General features: G+C 53.5%; 1 long non-coding RNA gene across 2 annotated transcripts in view; it reads left to right on the top strand.

Annotated features, from left to right (window-relative positions):
• The window catches only part of LOC114808841, a 69,576-nt gene that overhangs the window by 4,963 nt on the left and 41,905 nt on the right, over positions 1–22,708 (top strand). For both annotated transcript variants that reach the window (XR_003756609.2, XR_003756608.2), the window contains exon 2: positions 21,682–21,824. This is a non-coding gene — a long non-coding RNA (uncharacterized LOC114808841). The remainder of the gene's footprint in view (positions 1–21,681; positions 21,825–22,708) is intronic.

The following is a 22,708-nucleotide window of genomic DNA, read 5'->3' as shown; positions in this document are numbered from 1 at the left end:
AAGAACAAACAGACATTTTCCTGCCCAGAGCAAGTTCACATGTAAGTGCAAGGATGGGAGGGGGGTGGGGGCTGAGGAAGTGGGACCCAGGGTTTTCGGTGGAAGACCCTTTGAAGGCTCCTCATCTGAAGCCCTAAACAGGGGTCCCAATGAAGTTTTCTTTTTTTTTTAATTTAAGTGCACGCATTTGCGGAACAAATTTGCCATCTCAGTTTTTCAAAAACAAAGCAGACAGCAGGTAAATGTCTGGGAAAATGTCTTGAGGTAATAGCATGAGAGGAGTTTTGTCATTTATCTGAGAGAACAATTCCTGGGAGGGTCCAGGTTAACAGTCTGTTTTTTGTTTTTTTTTTAATTAATCTGAGAAAAGAGTGCCCAATCAATCGGTGGTATGTATTGAATGCTTACTGTGTGCAGTGCACTGTACTAAGCGCTTGGGAGAGTCTAATACAACAGAGTTGGTAGATATAATCCCTGCCTGCAGCAAGCTTGAGGGCCAGAGAAATTGTGGGGATGATACGAACAAATAAATCATTAGTATTTACTGAGTGCTTAGTGTGTGCAGGGCACTGTACTAAGCACTTGGGGGAGTCCAATACAACAGAGTTAGTAGAAACATTCCCTGCCCACAGGGAGTTTACAATCTAGAGAAATTGTACGGCTGATATGAATGAACGGAACAGTGGCACCTGAGTGCTTACCTTGTGCAGAGCGCTGTACGTTCACTTGGAAGAGTTCGGTTTAAGAGTTGGTAGACCTGTTTCTGGCCCTCAACGAGCTGACAGTCTAGAGGAATTATGTGGATGATGTGAATGAATCAATCAGTGGTATTTAGTGAGCGCTTATTGTGTACGGAGCAGTGTACTAAGCACTTGGGAGAGTCCGGTACGACAGAGGTGGTAGACAAGTATCCCTGTCCACAAGGAGTTGCCAGTCTAGAGGTCCAAGGCTTCCCGAGGAGAAGGAAGTCCAGGCGGGATGCCCGAGGGTTGTGCTTAGACAGAGGCATGTTTAAAGTTGCAAGCACAATATGTGTTCCCAAGAAACCCCCCTCCCCTACCAAAAGTAGCCACCCCCCACCCATAACCTCTCCCTTTCCAGACCCCCGAAGCCAAAGCCACAGGGAACTTCCAGTAGCCCCTGGATCGTCCGCTGAGCTCCGCCTCGAAATCTGGCCGGCCCAATTTCGCCTTTTGGCCAGCAGTGACCGGGGTATTTGTGAAGCGCATACTGTGCGCCAAGCGCCCCCGGACTAAGCGCCGGGGCAGATGTGAGGTCATCGGGGCCCACATGGGGCTCCTGGCCTATGTAGGAGGGGGAACACGCCCTAGGCTCTGCACTTTGTAGACTGGAAGCCCCTGGTGGGCAGGGATCATGTCTATCAACTCTACTGTTTTGTCCTCTCCCAAGCGCTTACTGTAATGCTCTGCGCATTGTAGACTGGAAGCTTCCCTGGGCAGGGATTGTACTCTCCCAACCGCTTAGTACAGTGCTTTGCCCACAGTAAGCACTCAGTAAATATGATTGAATGAATCGATGAATGAACAGGGTCTACCGACTCTACCGAAATGTCCTCTACCAAGTGCTTAGTGCAGTGTTCTGCCCACTGTAGACTGGAAGCTCCCAGTGGGCAGGGAACATGTCGACCAACTCTCCTCTGCTGTCGTCTCCCAAGCGCTCAGTCCAGTGCTCCGCACACAGTAGGCTTTCAGTAAATACCATCGATCGCTCAGTGCCAAGTGCTGTTTTCGGGGCGGCCTCTGAGCTCGGAGCTGGGTGTTCGGGGCATCTTTGGGAGGATGCCACTTGAAACACTCCTTGTGTGTGCGTCTCTCTCTCTGTCTCTCTGTCCCAGGCCCCACCAAGCTGCTGGCGTCTAGATCAGAGCGTCTCCCTGCTCCCTAGGGGCTGGGGCAGGTACCTTAGGGATGCTGTGAAGCCTGGAGGTCAACCTGAGAGAGGGTTTTGCGTAGTAATAGAATTTATTAAGTGCTTACTGTATGCAGAGCACAGTACGCAGGAAGAAGTGGGGGAGAGGAGGAGGCAGAGGGGGAAAGGGAGGGGGAGGAGTTACTCGAACCCGGGTCTCTTGACTCCCAACCCATGCTCTTTCCACTGGCCCACGCTGCCTTCCTCTGGGGTGTGCGGGGTTGGGGGTGCCGGATGCGGAGTCCCACTTAGGTGGGATCATTTAACTTAAAGGGGGGAAGAGCCCCATGTCTCCTCCTCTCGCCCCCCCCCCCCCCCCCCCAGGGAAGCGGGGCAGGACCCAGGGCAGCGGTCTCTCGTCCTGCCCCTCTTCCCGTCCGAGGTGATTAGAAGTCGGGAGCTGCCTTGTTTGGGATTTCCTGCCCCCACGGCTCATGAAAGCGATATTCAGGGACCCTGTGATCCTTGGGGGGAAGAAAAACAAAACCCAAAACTCCAAAAATCCACTCGAACAACCCACCAACTTTTTTTTTTTTTTTAATTCGATGACATCACCATGGTTACCAACCCATTTGGCTCCCACGCCCCCGTCGGCTTCAGCAGGACCGGCGGCGGTCGGGATTGGAACCGGTACCTTTGGGGGGCGTCCGCGCCCTCGATACCCCCCACGCCCCCGAAAGTTCGCCGGGGCCCTCGGGAGGGGCCGAGCGGCCGCGGATCTGAGGTTCGGTTGGCTCGGGGCCGGGGAACGCGATAGCCTGATGTCGGCACTTTGGAGTTATTGGAGACAGCAGAATTTCTCTCCCACGCTAAAATAATTATAGCCGGGAGAACAGATAATCCAGCATGCTAAGTTAAGGTCCTTAACAACGAGAAAGAGAGCGAGGGAGTGTGTGGGTTGTGTGTGTGTGGGGGGGGGGGGGAAGGGGAGTTGTGCACGCATGCACACACACACACACACACAGACATCTCTCCGTGTGAAGCAACATGGCTTAGTGGCAAGAGGCCGGGCCTGGGTTCTAATCCCGGCTCTGCCAACCCCGGGCAAGCCGCTTCACTTCTCTGGGCCTCAGCTACCTCATCCGTAAAATGGGGATGACGATTGTGAGCCCCATGGGGGACGTGGACTGTGTCCAATCTGATTAGCTTGGTTCTACCCCTGTGCTTAATAGAGGGCCCGGCTCATAGTAAACGCTCAACCAATACCATGGAAAAAAAAACTTGAAAAGTCCGTGTCGGAGCCGAAGTAGCCGTTGGGGAGGATCGAGGCAGGCAGGGGAGGCTAAGGATGGTGAAGGTGGAGAGGGAGGGGTCAGTCAATCAAGCGGTGTGGCTTAGTGGGAACAGCACGGGCTTGGCACTCAGCGGAGGTGGGTTCTAATCCTGGTTCCTCCACTTATCTGCTGTGTGACCTTGGGCAAGCCACTTAGCTTCTCTGTGCCTCAGTTCCCTCATCTGTAAAATGGGGATTAAGACCGTGAGCCCCACGTGGGACAATCTATTTACCCTGTATCTACCCCAGCTCTTTAGAGCGGTGTTTGGCACATAGTAAGTGCTTAACAAATACCGTTATTATTATTACCTATTGAGCGCTTACTATGTGCAGAGCACTATACTAAGTGCTTGTAGAAGCTAGTGTGGCACCGATGATGTGTAGGTTTGCCCCGAGGGCACCCCCGGGCCTGCTGGCCCCCAGCTGACAGAGGCAGGCCTGAAATGCCCACGCCAGAGGGCACGGGCTCTTCTTTGCCCGCTCCGGAGGGGAGGTCCGGCCGACCAGACAGCCTCCTCCCCCTGGCCGGGATCAAATCCCCCCACCCATCCGGAGCAGCTCGGGACCCTGCCGCGGCGGGTTCTGAGTGCCGGAAATGGAAGGCCCGCTCAGAGGAAGTCTCCGGAGCCAGCCGGGTGGCCCGGGGCCAGGGACTCGCCGGCCGCTGCCGGGGTGCTGGGCGGCCAGCTGCTGGGCTGAGGGAGGGGGCCCACGTCCTGGCTGGCACCCAGCCTGGAGGTCCGAGAGGAGCCCCCTCTTCCACCCCCCCCCCCCACCTCAGTCTTGTCTAGCTCACCGCCGACCTCTCGCCCGCATCTAAATATCCGACAGACGATGGCTCTTCCCCTCTCCAAAGCCTTATCGAAGGCCCATCTCCTCCAAGAGGCCTTCCCTGACTAAGCCCTCTTTTCCTCTTCTCCCATTCCCTCTGCATCACCCTGACTCGCTCCCTTTATTCATCCCCTGTCGCAGCCCCACACCACTCGTGGAATGTATCTGTTCTGTTGCTCTTTTCTACTCTTCCCAGTGCTTAGTACAGTGGTCTTGCACACAGTAAATGCCCAATAAATACGATTGACTGACCACTCTCCGCCCCGCCTCCTCCTCTCTTCCTTGGGAGCACCTGGAGGCGGCGTTGGTCCGGTGGTGGATGTGTCGTCATAGCAACAAGTGTAGGGTACCGAGGTCTCGGCCTTGGGATGGGCGGATGGGCAGCCTGCCAGTGTTAGAGCCAGTTCCCTCCCAGCGCTTACTATATCCCCAGCACGGTACTCGTCGCTGGGGTGGACGCAGGATCATCAGGTTGGACAAGGTCCCTGTCCCACCAGAAGCTCACAGTCTAAATAGGAGGAGAGAACAGGTAGGGAATCCCCATTTTACAGATGAGGAAACTGAGGGCAGAGAAGCAGCGCAGGTCTCACGGACGGCACTCGGGGGTCGCAGGAATGATAAGGGTGGTATTTATTAAGCACTTACCCCGCGCTAAGCGCTGGGAGGGACAAAAGGAGGCTGATGAGGTCGAACACGGCATCCCGCCCAGGCCTTAGTCTGAGAAGGAGAGAGAGCAGGGATGTGATCCCCATTTTACAGATAATGGTGGGGCCCAGCGAGGTGTCCTTCCCGCTGCCTCCCTGGGAGGGTGAGGTGGGAAAGAGTTGCTCATGGCTGCAGGGAAGAAGGGGTTTCTAGGGATGGCTTGTGGTGGGTCTTGAGCGATTCAGCGCTGTGTGGGGGTGGTCCTTTGGGCCTGGGGGAGAAGGAAAGAACAGCTGTTAGTGTTCCACAACTCCGCCTTTCTCCTCTCCTCCTCCTCCTGTTCCCAGACGGGCCCGAGATGGGAATTGGGAAGGATTAGGGAAAACCCTGACAGAGGACTTCCCTGTCTCACTCCGAAAAATAAGACCGCCCAGGGGGAGGAGGAGGGCGGGGAGCCGGCGAGGCCTTCTCCAGGGTCGTTCTACTCCGGCACCACCTGCCACTGACCCGCTGCCGTCGGCGGCGACCCACCGGTCAGCCAGGGTGATGTCCCGGATCAGTAGCCCTGGGATGGGCGGGAACTGAGCTCGACATCCTCCATGCCTCCCCCTCATCCTGCCCTCAGCCCCTGCTCGGCCGGGTTCTCGCTCTCCCCCCCGTCTCTCCTGTGGTTTTTCAGCACCATCCAAGCCTAGGAAATTGTCACTTTGGAAGTATCCGCTAACAAAGGGAGCCCCTTCTGTTTGCTCCTTGCGGTCTGTCATCAGAAGGTTGAGAATGGGGGGAATGGTTAATGGCTTACTATGTGCTAAGCGCTAGGAAGGTGAAAGGTCAGTCAGATCAGACCCAGTTCCCGTCCTACGAGGGGTTCAGAGTCCAACCGGTGGTCCCCATTGAGCCCTTACTGTGTGCACAGAACTATATCAAGCAGTGGGATTTATTGAGCGCTTGCTGTGTGCAGAGCCCTCTTCTAACCATTTGGGTACATTAAGTCAGTCGCTTGTATTTATTGAGCGCTTACTGTGTGCAAGCCCTATACTAACCACCTGAGAGGGTACAGTAAGTCAGTTGTATTTATTGAGCGCTTACTGAGTGCAGAACACTGTACTAAGTGCTTGGGCGAGTCCAGTGTAACAATAAAAAAATACATTCCCCGCCCACAATGAGCTTACAGTCTAGAGAGAGAGCGGAGATTAATAATAATAATAATAATTATAGTGTTAAGCACTTATGTGCCATGCCCTCTATTAAGCGCTGGGGTGGATACAAACAAATCAGGTTTGGACACAGCTTCTGTCCCGTGTGGGGCTCACAGTCTCATTCCCCATTTTACAGATGAGGTAACTGAGGCCCAGAGAAGTGAAGTGACTTGCTCAAGGTCCCACAGCAGACAAGTGGCAGAATCCGGGATTAGAACCCACGACCACCTGATTCCCAGGTCTATGCTCTATCCACTATGCCAGGCTGATTGAATCCCTGTTGTTCAGAGGAGGAAACTGAGGCCCAGAGAATTGAAGGGGTTCGGCCAGGGTCACCCAGCAGGCAGGTGGCAGAACCAGGATTAGAACTCAGCCAAGAGCTCTTTCCACCACCAGGTCCTGCCTGCCCGACTGCGGGTCTGCCCACTTGTTTCTCCCACCGCCCCCTGCCTGGGCGACGCAAGATCTTTCTGGCAGCGTCAAGGCAACGTGACCCCATTTGGTAATAAAGAGGAGGCTTATTAGAATTAAAGCCCAGCGCCGTTAAAAAAAGCAGCCTCTGCAAGATTCAGGCCACAGGGGAATTGTAAATTCTCCGTAAAGGCCTCGTCCGAGCACTGGAACGAGAAGCAAACGCATGTGCGGGAGGAGAGACCCACATTTAGGAGCCCTGAGCCACACGGAAGGAGCCCAGTACCTCTTTAACAAAGACAAAAAAAAAAAAAGAGAGAAAGGAAATACCTCTAGACTGGAAAGACTGGAAGCTCCTTTTTTTTAGAAAAAAAAAATGAGGTATTTGTTAAGTGCTTACTGTGTGCCAGGCACTGTACTAAGCGCTGGGGTAGATACAAGGATGCCAGGTTGGACTCAGCCCCTGTCCCGCATGGGGTTCACAGTCTTGATCCTCATTTTACAGTTGAGGGAACCGAGGCCCAGAGAAGTGAAGTGACCCGGCCGAGGTCATACAGCAGACAAGTGGCAGAGCGGGGATTAGAACCCAGGTCTTTCCGATTCCCAGGTCCGGGCTCTTTCCGCTAAGCCATGCTGGCTTCCTTGTTGGCAGGGATCGTGTCTACCTACTCTTTTATAGTGTACTCTCCCAAGTGCTTAGTTCAGTACTCTGCACGGAGTAAGTGCTCAGGACCGTCGATTAATTGATGAGGGGCGGGAAATTGGCCATAAGCAGCCAGGAGAAGAGAGCCGCGTTGTCCTGTCCTCATCGAGGTCACGGTCGGTCTTCTAGAAGAGGGATATCGAAAGACATTTCCCCGATGAGCGTTGGAGCCCCGGCTCGGCCCCTCGCCCACCTCTGGGATGGGGGATTTCGCACCCAGGGTAAGGTGCATCTGGGTGTCGAGATCGCAGGACTCAGGATAATGGAGGCCCAGGCGGTCGTAGCCACGACAGCAATTTTATTATAAAAGTTGCCGCAAAGAAGAGCAGTAACCGATTAATCAAGGATCTGCAGGGTCCTGGTGGACCTCCTGGTTCATATGATTATGATGATATTTATTAAGCGCTTACCGTGTGTCAAGCACTGTTCTAAACGCCGGGGTAGATCCAAGCTACTCAGGTCGGACACCGTTCCTGTCCCCCATGGGGCTCCCAGTCTTCATCCCCATTTTACAGATGAGGGAGCTGAGGCCTAGAGAAGTGAGGTGACTTGCCCGAGGTCACTCACAGCAGACAAGGGGCAGAGCCAGGATGAGAACCTACGTCCTCTGACTCCCTGGCCCGGGCTAGGCCGTGCCGCTTCTCCGGTTCGAAGGGGGAGGAAATTGCGGGCGGGAGATTTGAGGGCCTGGCACGGCTATCAGTGGGCACCGGGGCCGCTCCCCTCGGGGCGGGGGAAGCCCGGCCTGCCCCGCCTCCCGGCTCCGGTCCCTCCCCGGCGGCCGGAGCGTGGCCGTCCATCCCAGCTGGCTGTCCTTCCCGCTTCCAAGGCCGGCCGGAGGCAGCGGCTCGGTGGGCCAGGTGGGGCCGCCGCAGGCGTCCGTCCGAGCCCGGCGGAGACGCGTATTTTTAGGAACCGACCTGATGGCGCAGGAAGGTTGTGCGGGAAGACCTCACGGGAAGAGCGGGAGCCTCACTGGAGCCGGGTTGTGGGGCCGGGGCCGGGGGCAGGGGAGTGGGGGGCTCGTCCTCCCAAGGAGAGGAATCAGTCAGTCGTTTGAGAAGCAGCAGGGCCCAGTGGGTAGAACCCGGGCCCGGGAGTCACGGGACTCGGATTCTAATCGCGGCTCCACCTCTGAACTGCTGAGGGTGACCTCGGGCCAGTCATTTAACCTTTCTGACGATTACCCCCCTCCAAAAAAAAACTTATTGTAGGCATAGCTCCTCCAGGAGGCCTTCCCTGACTAAGCCTTCCTTTCCTCTTCTCCCCTTCCCTTTTGCCTCGCCCTGACTTTCTCCCTTCCTTCATCCCCCACCCCCAGCCCCACAGCACTTATATATGTGCCTGTCATTTATATCTATTAATGACTGCCTTCCCCTCCAGACTATCAGCTTGTTGTGGGCAGGGAAGGTGCCTGTCTTGTTGTTATATTGTCCTCTCCCAAGAGCTCAGTACAGTGCTCTGCACACAGTAACGTAGTAAGCGCTCAATAAATGCTATTGAATGAATGAATCAATGAATATGATCGACTGACCGACCCTCTGGGCTTCGGTTGCCTCACCTGGAAAATGGGATAATGACTTCCCACGTTGGGCTCACAGAGTAAGTAGGAGGGAAAACAGGTAAAGTAGAGATTAAGACTGTGGGACCTGGACTGTGTCTGACCTGATTAGGTTTTATCAATCCCAGCGCTTTGTACAGGGCCTGGCGCATAGCCCTTAACAAATACCAATAGAGTCAGGTATTGAATTCCCATTTTGCAGACAAGGGGACCGAGGCCCAGAGAAGTGAAGTGACTCACCCAGAGCCTCCCAGCAGGTAAGTGGCGGAGCCAGGATTAGAACCCAGGGTCTCTGACTCCAAGGTCCGGGCTCTTTCCATTAGGCCACACTGCTCACTGCCTCGTGGGTTAAAAAGCAACCCACTCACCTCCGCAGCACCTTAAGACTACCCTGTTCTGTGTTGCCCCCTTCCCCCCCCCCGTGCCCATGGTGCTGTTTCCGTTCGTCCTGGGAAACTGAGGCTTGGTTGGCCCCCCGCCCCTCCGTTTCTGTAGGGCACGGTTCAGGTTCCCGTGTCCCCCGAAAGAGACGGGAGCTCGGTCCTTCCTGGCGGCAGAGGGGATTTGGGTCTGAGGCTTCACCAGACGTGTCCCGATGCCCCCGCGGGACCACCACGTGGCATCCGGCGAGAGGATAAAATACGAGGCCCGGAATTCTTTGACTTAAAACTTAATTAAAACTATAGATCAAAAATGGAAGACCTCAGGCTGAGTAAAACCTGGTCAAACGATCCAAATACACATGAATTTCAAGCCTGGTGGAGGAGAGGGAGCCTGGAATCCATTCGCTGATGATAAATTTTAAGGTGCTGCCGTGCTTACATAGTAATAAGTACGATATTTGTTAAGCGCTTACTAGGTGCCAGGCAGTGTATTAAGCGCCGAGACGGATACGGGCAAATCCTGTGGGACACAATCCCTCTCCTACATGGGGCTCACAGTCTCAATCTCCATTTTACAGGGTAACAGAGGCCCTGGAAAGTGAAGTGACTTGCCCAGGGTCACGCAGCAGACAAGTGGCAGAGCTAGGATTAGAACCCATGACCTTCTGACTCTCAGGCCCAGAGCGCTCTAGCCACGATGCCAATACATCCAAGGTGGGAGAGTTTTGGGGGGGGGGGGTTTTGATGGTATTTGTTAAGCACTTACTATGATCCAGGCTCTGTACTAACTGCTGGGGGAGGTACAACTGATCAGGTTGGACCCAGTCCATGTCCCACACAGGGCTCACAGCCTTAATCCCCATTTTCCAAATGAGGTTACTGGGACCCAGAGAAGTGGTTACTTGCCCAAGGTCACACAGCAGACAAGTGGCGCCGGGATGAGAACCCAGGTCCTTCTGACTCCCAGGCCTGGGCTGTGTCCACTGGGCCACGCTGGAGGGTACACTAGAGTGGCTAGGTGTCTTCCCTGCCCTCAAGAAGCTGACAGTCTTCTGTGGGCAGAGCACTGGACTGAGCTCCCACTCCCCTCTGCGTCGCCCTGACTTGCCCCCTTTGTTCTCCCTCCCTCCCAACCCCGCTGCCCTTATGACCGTAGCTGTCATTTATTTATCCGTATCGACGTCTGCCTCCCCACCTCTAGACCCTAAGCTTGTTGTGGGCAGGGAAGGCGTCTATTGTTGCACTGTGCTCTCCCAAGCACTTGGTACGGTGCCCTGTACACAGTAAGCGCTCAATAAATACGACTGATTGAATGAATGAACGAACGAATGAGAAAACAGTGGAATTAGTAAACACGGTCCCTGCTCTCAAGGAGCTTCCGGTCTAATTCGTGCATTTTTCCCTTGCCCCGTTGAGACCTTGGCCCGCTTTTTATCCCCTGGCCTTCCCTCTGGTCTGTCTCGGACCCCCTGGATTCCAAGACAGCCTCGCTCCGTGAGCGTGGATATGTCTATTTCAGAGGCGGGGGGGACCCTCCGTGCCGTGTGTAAAATTAGCACTGCCTTGTTAGTCCTTTTCAGCCTAATTCGGAGTGAAATGTTTTAGCAATGGCGGGCTGATTCTATCAGGAGAACAAGAACTAATTAAATTCACTCTGACCATCAAGCAGTAAATTATTTATATCCAGACAGATGCAATCTAATCTGCGGCCTCCGGTTCAACCGAACACGCACCGGACTCGGGTCCGAGGAGGGTTGGGTTCGGCTGGGACGAGGAGAAGGTTAAATGCATAAATGAGTCGGAGAGGGAGGAGGAGTTGGAGGGGAGGAGGGGGGAGGAAGAGCAAGTAGAAGGGTAAAGAGCAAGCGAGGGAGGGAGAAGAAGGTGACTTTTTCCAGTGGACATTAACGTCCACAAACTGTGTGGCAGCCTGAGAATGTTGACTTTGTTTCTGGCTGGGGTTTCTTTGTCCCGTTTCTTCCTGGTTTCCTGCAGTCTTGTATGGTCCTTTATTTTTTTTTTTAGTACTATGTGCCAAGCACGGGGGGAGATTCAAGCTAATCAGGTTGGACACAGTCCATGTCCCCCGTGGGGCTGACAGTCTTCATCCCCATTTTGCAGATGAAGGAACGAGGCCCAGAGAGTGAAGCGACTTGCCCCAGGTCACACAGCAGACAAGCGGTGGAGCGGGGATTTAGAACCCCAGGTCCTTCTGACTCCACTAGGCCATGCTGCCTCTCTTCTGTTTGTAGGTTTGATGCTTTGTCTCAGAGTTAATCCGTGCATTTATCCTGTCCCACCTTGATTACTGAATCGGCCTCCTCGCTGACCTCCCTGCCTCCTGTCTGTCCCTACTCCAGGCCATACTTCACTCTGCTGCCCGGATCGTTTTTCTACAAAAAGTCCATGTTTCCACACTCCACAAGGAGCTTCCTGTCTCAAGGACTGTAACAATCCATTCATTCAATAGTATTTATTGAGCGCTTCCTATGTGCAGAGCACTGTACGAAGCGCTTGGAATGTACAATTCGGCGACAGAGACAATCCCCGCCCAAAGATCTAGGTTTCGGCGGTGCTGTAGGTCGGAGTGGCTGAGCAGTGGGAGTCAGGAGGACCCGAGTTGTAATTCTGGCTCTGCCACTTGCCTGATGTGTGACCTGGGGCAAGTCACTTCGCTTCCCTATGCCTCAGTTTCCTCATCTGAAAAATGGGGATGAAGAGTGTGAGCCCTATGTAAGACAGGGACTGTGTCCAACCTGATTATCTTGTATCTCTCCCTGTGCTTAATACAATGCCTGGCACATAGTAAGTGCTTAACAAATACCCCCCCACAAAAAACCAACAAAAAAAAAAGGAAGAGAGCCTCTCCTTTGGGCAGATGGGGCTGCCCCTCTCTGCCTCCTGGACCCCCCCTCCCACTGCCCCTCATCCCTGGGGGTCCGGCCGAAGGGGGAAATATCAGGCTTCCTTGAAGTTCCCCACTCTTGACCGTGAGCTCGTTGTGGGCAGGGAATGTGTCTCTTTATTGTTGTATTGTACTCTCCCAAGTGCTTGGTACAGTGCTCTGCACCCAGTAAGCGCTCAATAAATTTGATTGGCTGAACGAATGAACGAATAAGGCCCGCAGCCCGGGGGTCTCATATCCCCTTCCTCGGCCCCATCCAGGAGCAAGCGAGGCGCCAGGCCCGATCCAGGCGGACCAGACGGGACCCAAGCTGTTGAGTCCCCAGCACCAGGCCCAGCAGGCTCCCAATTTCCTCTCCTTCCTTTCATGCTGAAACGTGGCCCCGTTTCCTAGGGGTTTTAACCCTTCCCATAGACCGCCTCCCCAAGACCCGTTCCTTTCGGTCAGTTCCATCAGCGGGGATTCGTGGAGCGTCTTGAGAAGCAGCAGGGCCCAGGGGACAGAGCCTGTTCCCTGGGTTCTAACCCTGGGTCCGCCACTGGTCTGCTGTGTGACCTTGAGCAAGTCACCTCACTTCTCTGGGCCTCAGTTACCTCATCTGTAAGATGGAGTTTAAGACTCTGAGCCAAATGTGGGACAGGGATTGTGTCCAACCTGCTTAGCTTGGATCTGCCCCAGTGCCTGGCACATAGTAAGGGTTTAACAAATACCATTAAAAAAAAATAACGTACTGAGTGATCTCCTTTTCCCCTTGGATTGGGAGCCCCGTGTAGGGCAGGGACCGTGCCCAATCCGATGATCTTGGAGCTACACCAAGTGCTTAGAACAGTGCTTGACAAACAATAACAGGGCTTGCCTGCTGTGTGACCTTGGGCAAATCACTTCATTTCTCTGGACCTAAATTCCCTCAACTGCAGAATGGAGATTCATTCAATCCCCGTTCCCCCTCATTCTTAGGCTGTGGGACATGGACTGGGTCCAATGTGATTAACTTGTACCTACCCCAGTGCTTGGAATAGTGCTTGACACATAGTAAGCACTTAATAAATATCATAAAAAAGGAAAGGCTTAACAAATACAACAATAATAATATTAAATTAAATTATAAAGTATAAATTACATTAAATTATAATTAAATAATAGTACAAAAGAGCATTGTACTAAGAACCGGGGACCCCCACTAATAATCATAACTGTAGTGTTAAAGACTTACTTTGTCCCAAGCACTGTACTGAGCGCAGGGAGATTTTCAAGCTAATAAGGACTGACACTGCCCTTGTACTACATGGGGCTCACAGTTGAAGTAAGAGGGAGACCAGGTATGGAACCCCCATTTTACAGAGGAGGAAACTCAGGCCTAGAGAAGTGAAGTGACTGGCCCAGGGTCACACAGCAGACAGGTGGGATCAGAACCTAAATTGGAGGTGGTGTGGTGGTCTGGGACCTCTTTTTTTTTTTTTTTATGGTACTTGTTAAGTGCTTTCCGTGTACTAGGCACTGAACCAAGCACTGGGGTAGATTCAGGATAATCGGATCCGACACAGTGCCTGTCCTACAGTGGGCTCCCAGTCTTAATCCCAGTTTTACAGACGAGGGAACTGAGGACCAGAGAAGGGAAGTGACTTGCCTAAGGTCACACATGGCAGATGATCAGCGGAGCTGGGATTGGAAACCGGGTCCTCTAACTCCCAGGCCCGGATTAGACAGTGTTGCTTCTCATTTGTCTTTTCTCTTCCCGCCTCCCTCACCTGGACTTCAGGGCCGTCTCTGAAGAGAGCTTTTTGGGGTGGGGAGGGGGTTTTGAACCCATGGCTCTCAGTCACAGAAGTCCGCAGACAGGACATCAGCATCCTCCCCCCACTACACACACACTGATCACTGCCGATTCACGCCACAGTATTTGAGCCCTAATCAGCTTTAAATTGAATCAGGACGAAATCATCAGTAGAAAAAGAGCCCAAGCCACACAGCCTTTCAATTTCGGCACTAGAAAGAGAGCGAGAGAGAGAGAGAGAAAGAGAAAAAAAAGTTATACATTTCATAATGGCCTTCTACCCCATAATGAACAGGAAAAATAAATTAGATTCCAAGCTGAGGGTATATTTATGCAATTTCATTATGTGCCTGTGAGCAAAGCCCGGCTTTCCCAAAGATAAAAATGAGCCCTAAGCAACACTTGCACTAAATAAATGGAGTGATTTAACAGCTTAATGAGGAGTTGTGAAAGGGAGACTTGGGGACAGAGTCCCAAACGGGCAAATAAAAAGAAAAAGGCGGGATGTCAGTCCGGGGCCGGACGGGCCCCTCCCTGCTGCCCTCCAGGCAGGGGTCGGCCCTCCTGGGGTCGCCCATCTGGTCCCCGCTCCCCGGCCACTGCCACCCAATTCATCCCAGCCACGGTCCGGCTCCCCCTCGCTCGGTCCACCCGCGATGATAATAATTGTGCCGTTTGTTCAGCGCTTAGTCTGTGTCGTGCACTGTACTAAGCGCTGGGGTCGATCCAACTGCTCTGACTCCCAGACCCACACGTTTGGCTCCTCTAATGCCAACCCTCTCACTGGGCCTCCATCCTCGTCGATCTCACCGCCGACCTCTCGCCCACGTCCCGCCTCTGGCCTGGATCGCCCTCCCTCCTCATAGCCAACTAACAACGACTCTCCGCGCCTTCGGAGACTTACTGAAGTGCTCTCTCCTCCGAGAGGCCCTTCCTGGCTAAGCTCTCCTTTCCTCTTCTCCCTCTCGGTTCCGCGTCTCCCTGGCCCGAGCCGGAGTCCGCCAGGCCACTGGTCTGCCCGTTGCTGTCTGGGTGGTGGTGTGATGGTGCTGAGGATGGTGGGGGGGCGGCAGGACTGGGTGCCGGGCAGAGGTAGGGAGTCCTGTCTCCGCGGGAGGCCGGTTCGGGTGGCACCCCCTCTAGACTGTGAACTCGCTGTGGGCAGGGAACATGTCTACCCACTTAGTTCTGTTGGCTCTCTCAAGTGCTTAGTAAAGTGCTCTGCCCACAGTAAGCGCTCAATAAATACCACTGCCCGATTGACCGATTGAGCGGCCCCAGCTCGGCTGCCCCGGGCTGGTCCAGCTGCCCCGGGGTCAGACCCAGATGGTGTGACCAGACGGAGCCGCGAGCGGGGGAGACCGGGCTGGGAGCGGGCCAGGTGGAGCGAGCCAGGCCAGGAGCTGGCCGGTCTGGCCCACCAGCGGGCGGTCAGTCCTCCGGTGGAGTTGGGTTGTCGCCAGGGGCCTAGGGGAACGGCCAACCCCCGGCCCGGGAACTGGCCCGGGCCTCTGGGGGACGCGGCCGAGGGCAGCATCCCCTGCCTGCCCTGGACCGAGGGGCCATTGGGCTTCTCCTTCAGCGATGATTACCGGGGAAGAACCTGTGTGCTCGTCACCCTGGGATAATCCCTCGTCCTGAGAATGGGGGTGACAAGGAGACAGACACTCCGGTACCGAAAGCTGAGCAGAGTTTCTAGTCAGGGCCGAAGACAGTCAAGATGGCAGCCTGTGAGCCTGACAGCTCTTCGAAGCCTGCCCCCTCCCAATCCTCATCCCTCCTCACCCTTACACAAACACACGGCACGGTCCCTGCCCCCTTTCCACCAACATACTCAGAGGGAGAGCTGACACGACCTGAGATTTTCCAAAAATCTCAGGACGAAAGAGACCTAAAATGGTGGTTCTCGGGCCTGTTGGCTCTCTGAAGCCTGCCCTTCCCGGTCCTCATCTCCCCCCAAAACCCCTTCTCCGTCCCTGTCCCCTTTCCACCGTCATAGAGTGTGAGCTGACAAGACCTGAGAGTTTCTTGTCAGGACTGAAGAGGCCCAAAATGGTGGCTTGTGGGCCTGTTGACTCTTGGAGGCCCGTCCCCTCCCAGTCAATCAATCAGTGGCATTTATTGAGCGCTTACTGTGTGCAGAGCACCGGAATAAGCGCTTCGGAGAAGGTGATATATCAGAGTCGGTAGACACGTTCCATACCCACCGGGGGCTTCCAGTCTGAGGGGGGACCGACGTTACCCTCTGTTACTAAAGCTCCAGATTCGCTGCCTGTTCCCGTGAGCTCATTTCGATGTCCCACTGCCTCTCTCCTGCTCCGTTTCTTCGTGGACAGGCGACTGGAGGGTGGGGATTTCCAAAGTATCCGCCTGAGAACTGGGAAAACGAGAACTCCACGTCCCCTGGGATCCGGGGCGGCGAAGCCACCCGGCTTGCGGGCAGGAGCATTCCCCGTCTGCTCACGGTGCTCAGTACTGTACTAAACTCTGCGGGGAGATCCGAGCTAATCGGGTTGGACCCAGCGCCTGTCCCAAATGGGGCTCCCGGTCTCTATTCCCGTTTCATAGATGAGGGAACTGAGGCTCAGAGAAGTGAAGTGACTCGCCTCAGGCCCCTCAGTAGACAAGTGGCCGAGCCAGGATGAGAACAACTCAGGTGCTTCTGACTCCCAGGCCTGGGCACTATCCACTAGGCCACACTGCTTCTGCTCGAGATGGGCTGGGAGCACTGTGCTATAGTAGGTGCTGGGGAGGGAGGGGAGACCATTAATACTAGCAATAACAGTTGTAATAATTGGTATTTGTTAAACGCTCAATAGGGCTAAGCGCTGGGGAAGATCCAATACAATCAAGTCAGTCACCGTCCCCGTCCCACTAGTCTACGAGGGAGGGAAAACAGGTATTTTAACCCCATTTTACAGCTGAGGGAGCAAGGCCCCTGAAGTGAAATGACTTGCTCGAGATCACAGGGTGTCAGAGCTGGGATTAGAATCAACCGATCAGTAAGTGAGTGCTTACTGTGTGCAGGGCACTGTACTAAGCGCTTGGGAGAACCCAGGCTTAGTGGCGGGTGAGGGGCGTGGGTGGAAGGGAAAATTCGGACTCACCGCTGGCCGGTCAGGCCCCCACGCCCCGTACCCCTTACCTTTTCTGCCACTTGAATAGATTTTTATATAATCACTCCAGTACACTTTTAAAAGAGTGATAGATCACATTCATTGCTTTGGCTTGTGATTAATTTCCCATAATAGCCCTCCGTAGCACTAAGGCGAGAGGAGGAGAGAGCGAAAACGCATTATCCACTTTGTGCTCAGAGTATAAATGAATTAGATTTAATTTCTGTTTAATTGTTTCCATAGCTCAGCCTCTGCTAACTTTGCAGGATAATTTATTTTGCAGTCTTGGGGAAAAGGAGGAGGGTGGGAGGGAGGGAAAGAAATAGTCGGGGAAGCCAAGCTGTCTGCCCGGGGATGGTGTTTAATTACCGCTGATAGTGTTATCTCCTTGTAATTACGGGGGTCTCCTTGCCTACCCTGCTTTCCCTTTGGCTTCCTCTTAGGGGATCAGAATACAGACCCACCCCGGGGCAGCCTCTTTTTTTTTTATTTTTGAATGGTTTTCTTTTAAGCGTTTACTATGTACCAGGCACTGTACTAAGCACTGGGGTAGATCGGAGCTAATCAGGTTGGACACAGTCCTTGTCCCACGTGGGGCTCACGGTCTTCACCCCCATTTTGCAGATGAGGGTTCTGAGGCCCAGAGAAGTGAAGTGACTTGCTCAAGGTCACAGACGGCAGCCAAGTGGCAGAGTCTTCTGGAATGAGTAGGAATGAGAAGCGAGGGTGTGAACCGTTGCTGGGGAGAAAAGAAGAGAGGGAAAGAGAATAGTCGTGATTTTAGCGGGATCTATTGAATGCCCACTTGTTGCGGGACACCGTGTTAGGTGCTTGCGAAAGAGCCCGGGCCTGCGAGTCGGAAGACCTGGGTTCTAATTCTGGCTCTGCCACATTCCTGCTGTGTGACTTTGGGCAAGTCGCTTAACTTCTCTGGGCCTCAGTTTCCTCATCTGTAAAAAGGGCACTCAATCCTCCTACTTCCTACATCCCGGGAGCTCCATGTGGACAGGGTCTCCGTGCAACCTGGTCATATTGCATGTACCCCAGTGCTTAGTACAGTGCCTAGCACACAGTAAGTGCTTAACAAATATTATTACTATCGTTAGGAAGTACAGAATAAAGAAAAGGCATTGTCCTTGTCCACAAGGACCTTTTAAAGCATGAGACAGAAAAATATTTACAGCTAGTCATTAAAATAATTGAGAGGTACGGGCAGGAGTGGGATGGGAGGTGAAGGCAGGGGAGAGAAAATGTGATCTGGATCCAGGGAGTTCTGGGTTTCTGGTGCTATTGTCTTATTATTATTAATAATAATATTAAGTCAGGCAGTGTTCTAAGCGATGGGGTAGATAATGTCTGTCTCCCCCTCTAGACTATAAGCTCATTATGGGCAGAGATCATTTCTGCTAATTCTGTCCTATTTAACTCTTCCAAGCACTTAGTCCAGTGCTCTGCACATATAAGCACTCAATAAATATGATTGATTGATGATACGATATCATTAAGTCAGACCCAGCCCCTGTCCCACAAGGAGCTCCCAGTCTAAGTAGGAGGGAGATCAGCGGTTCCATCCCCTTTTCACAGATGAGGACCCTGGGGCACAGAGAAGTAAAAGGACTTGCCCAAGGTCACAACAACAGGCTAGTGGCAGAGCCGGGATTAGAATCGAGGCCTCCTGACTCCCAGGTCGGGGCTCTTTCCATTAGGCCGTGCTGCTTCCCAATTATAATAGTACAGCACAGGGGCCAAGCTTTTCATGTGGCCAAGGTTGTGAGACACACATTGACCTCTCCAGGCAGGCACATGCACACATACATTTCTCTCTCTCTCTCTCTCTCTCTCTCTCTCTCTCTCTCTCTCTCTCTTTCTCTCTTAAATGGTCAGTGGTGTTTTTTTCATATTCGAAGGACCACTAAGGAGTAGTAGAATCGGTTGACTGGGCTGTTTGAAATTCACTCCTCATCTTGTGGAGGGAGAGAGGGAAAAGTGGAAGAGGGAGGGAGAGGGAGAGAGGGAAAAGTGGGAGAGGGAGAGGGAGAGAGGGAAAAGTGGAAGAGGGTGAGGGGAAGGGGGGAAGGGAGAGAGGGAAGGGGATGGGGGAAGGGAAGGAGGGAAAGGAAAAGGGGAGGAGGAGGAGAGGGAAAGAGGGAGAGAAAGGGGAAGAGGGAAAGGAGGAGAGGGAAAGAGTGAAAGAGAGGGAGAAGGAAAAGCCCACTTCAAGGCTCCTCTGACATTCTCCTCCCTGCAAGACAGGCTCCCTGAGGCCTGGCCATCACTTGCAGAAATCACCATCCCAGCCATGCAGGGGAATGTTAATTCATGCAGCCGATGCAGCGGTCTGCAACGTGCACCGCCCGCCACGCCTCCCTCCCCCACCCCAAGCCTGGCACGCACCCCTCCCACTGAGTCCAAGCGGGACCGGGCCGAGGATCGGACCCATCGATTGTGTTTACTGTTTACCGAGCTATTACTGCATGCAGAGCCCTGGACTGAGCGCTTGGGAGAGGACGATACGACAGAGTGGGTAGAGACATTCCCTGCCCACAACGAGCTTACAGTCGAGAGAGGGATACAGCCACTAATATAAATAAATCAAGGATGGATAGGGACATAAGTGCCAAGGGACTGAGGGGGCGATGGATAAAGGGAGCAAATCAGGGCAACATGGAAGGGAGTGGGAGAAGAGGACAGGAGGGCTAAGTCAGGAAAGGCCTCGTGGAGGAGATGGGCCTTCAATGAGGCGCCGAAGGGAGAGAGAATAATTCTCTGACGGACGTGAGGAGAGAGGGCGTTCCAGACCAGAGGCAGGTAGAGAGAGCAAGAGAGCAGGGAAGGAAAGGAAGAGAGGACGTCCAGAGAAGCAAATGATCTCCTAAAGTCACCCGTCAGGCCGCTGGCAGGGCTGGGATTAGATCCCAGGTCGTCGTCAGTCGTATTTATTGAGCACTTACTGTGTGCAGAGCACTGTACTAAGTGTTTGGGAGAGTCCAGTGGACCAATAGAGAGTCGCATGCCCTGCCCACAGCGAGCCGACAGTCTGACTTCCAGGCCTGCTGCGCTCCGTCCTGTGGGCCCCGTCACACGGGACCACAGAGCTCTTCCTTTTACTCTGCTCCCTTCAATAAAGCGACGTTGCCCCCCCGGCCCCACCTCCTGAGAAACCGCTTCCCAAATTACACCCCTCCGCCGGGCGCACGTTAAACACACCCATCGAGGATACAGAAATTACATAAGCCCGATCCTGTTCCTGCTGGATACATTAAAGAATATAACATTTCAAAAATCCCGAAAGGTGCACTGTATTATTAACACACGCTGGCACTAAAAAAAAAATAAAAAAAATAAAGCCTCAACAGTAAAATTGTCACAGACTCCCACTGGATGCTAGAATAATAAAACCCAAATTATGTTGCCTGAGACAGGATTCATAGGGGATGAGCAGAGTCAACGGGTTTAAAAAAAATAACGGGGTAGGGATTTAATTTATTCTGGAAATTTTATTTTCCTTTAGTTATTACAAAATGGAGCCATGCACGTGGTTTTTTTTTTCCCTCTCTCTCTTTTTTGAAATAAAGGGAAGGTTAGCCCTTTCGGGTTTAAGACAAGAAGCATCGATTCACCTCGAATTTCTGAACTGGATTTTAATTGCTTGGGCTCCGAGGAAGTTGGGAGGGAAAGAATAGGAGGAAGAGGTGGCAAAGGATGGAGGTCAAGATCTCTTTGGGGACCCTTGCCATCAGACAGTGGAGATCTGATTAGTGAAAAAAATGGGGGCGGGGAGGGGCTGGTCACTCGGCCAAGCCGCGTACCTGGCTGTGGAAGATAATGAGGAGCAGACTGTCTAATGAGTGCTAATAATTAGGAGGGAGAGGGAATTCCAGTGAGTTTGGCTCGTTTTAAGAACTTTTTTTTTTTTTTTAGCAGAGCACTGACCTACTCCTTGATCATCCCCTCCCTCAGCACCTTTCTAGTTTTGTCTTTTTCTGGCAAGGTAATGAGAACTCTTCATCGGTCCTCTTAGTTCCCCGGGTGATGATCCAGGCTAGACTGCAAGCTCCTCGTAGGCAAGGAGGGTATCTGATATCTCTCTTGGATGCATCAGGGTGGAAGTGTTATGAAGAATCCCCCACCCCTCACCAAGCCTCTCTCAAGCAAACACATAATATAGGGAAAGGATAAGAATAACTGTGGTTAATAATAATAATAATTGTTAAGCACTTATTACGTATCAAGCACTGTACTAAGTGCTGGAGGAAATACAGGATAATCCGGTCAGACACAGTCCCTGTCACACAGGGGGCTTGCCGTCTAAATAGGAGGAAGAACGGGCACCAAAACCTCATCAGTCAGTCGATCGATTATATTTATTGTACTAAGTTCCCGGGAGAGTCCGGTATTACAGAGTCAGTCGACTTAATGCCTGCCCACGAGGAGCTTACAGTCTAGAGATACTGTGTGGATGAGATGAGTGAATGAATGAACGAATCCATCAGTGGTATTTATTGAACACTTACCGTGTGCAGAGCGATGTACTAAACGCTTGGGAGAGTCCAATGTAACCGAGCGGGCAGACACATTCCCTGCCCACAAGGAGCATGTGGTCCTGAGGGGAAGATAGACATTATTATAAATAAATTACGGAGATGGACGTAACCGTCGGTGGTATTTAGTGAGCGCTTAACTGTGCCGAGTACCATACTAAGCGCTTGGGAGAGACCAATACAGCACGGCGCTGTGGGGCTGAGGGAAAGGTGAATAATGGGTGCAAATCCAAGCCCAAGGGCGACGCGAAAGGGAGAGGGGGAAATGAGGAGCTAGTCGGGGAAGGCCTCTTGGAGGAGGTGTACCTCCAACAAGACTGGGAAGCGGCGGAGACTGATCATCGTCTTGTTATCAAAGCGAAGGTTTTCCGGGAGCTGCACCTCACGGGATTCTCCTTCTTCTCCATCAGGTTGGAAATCTGCCTCTGAGGGCTCCTGGCCATTGATGCTTCTCCCCTCGCCCCCTCCCCGCTTGGCACCAGCGAACGCCCGGAGGACGCCTCCTCCCGCAGCCGGCGCGGGGATCGGCTGAAGCGGACTCCTGCGGTGCTCGGTGAGCAGGCACCTCTGGTGCTCCGTGGGCTTTTCCGGCCTCCTGACGGGGGGTGGCGGTTCGGTGGGGAGACGGGGTGGCTGGGAAGATCCACGGCGCTTTATTCTGGGGGCAGGGGTGGGGGCGGGCGTGCGTGCCATCCCGCTACAGACCCTCGGCGAGGATCGAGGGTCTCGGGGAGCGGGGAAGGGAGGGGTGAGCCGGGGATGGGGAAGAAGACCTGCTGTGGGGAGGGGGAGTCACCTCTGAGAGAGGTGGGGTGGGGGGGGGTCCAACCCCATCCCTAGGGCCCGGTGGGCACACTGACTCCCTGTCTCGCTGGACCCCTCCGTTAACAAGCAGAGGGCCTCTTCCGAGAGGTTAAAAGTCAGGTTAAGGAGCCGGTGGGGCCTAAGGGAAAGAACGCTCATTCGGGAGTTGGGAGACTCTGCGTTTTTTTATTTTTTATGGTATTTGTTACTATGTGCCAAGCGCCAGATAGATCCAAGGTTGGACACAGTCCCCGTCCCACGTGGGGCTCACAGTCTTAATCCTCAGTTTTGACAGACGGGATAACTGAGGCACAGAAAAGTGAAATGTCTTGCCTAAAGTCACACAGCAGGCAAGTGTCCGAGTAAGCATTAGAACCCAGGTCCCTCTGACCCCCAGGCCCGGGCTGCGTCCAGTAGGCCACGCTGCCTCGGGCCTGCTGGGTGACCTCCAGGAGGTGACTTCATCTCCCTGCGCCTCCACTTTTCCTTTCTGTAAAAGGGGAATAATCCGCTCGCTCTACCTCGCTTTTCGAGCCCCGGTAGGGCCGGGGACTGGGAGTTGTGGGAGGGACGGCTCCCCTCTCCCCGTAGAGGCTCAGCGGGTCCCAAGGGGTGCCCCATGCCAACTCTCCC

The sequence above is a fragment of the Ornithorhynchus anatinus genome, unplaced genomic scaffold (assembly GCF_004115215.2).
Source record: "Ornithorhynchus anatinus isolate Pmale09 unplaced genomic scaffold, mOrnAna1.pri.v4 scaffold_264_arrow_ctg1, whole genome shotgun sequence".
In the NCBI taxonomy this organism is placed as follows: Eukaryota; Metazoa; Chordata; class Mammalia; order Monotremata; family Ornithorhynchidae; genus Ornithorhynchus; species Ornithorhynchus anatinus.
This window is presented reverse-complemented; position numbering and strand designations above follow the sequence as displayed.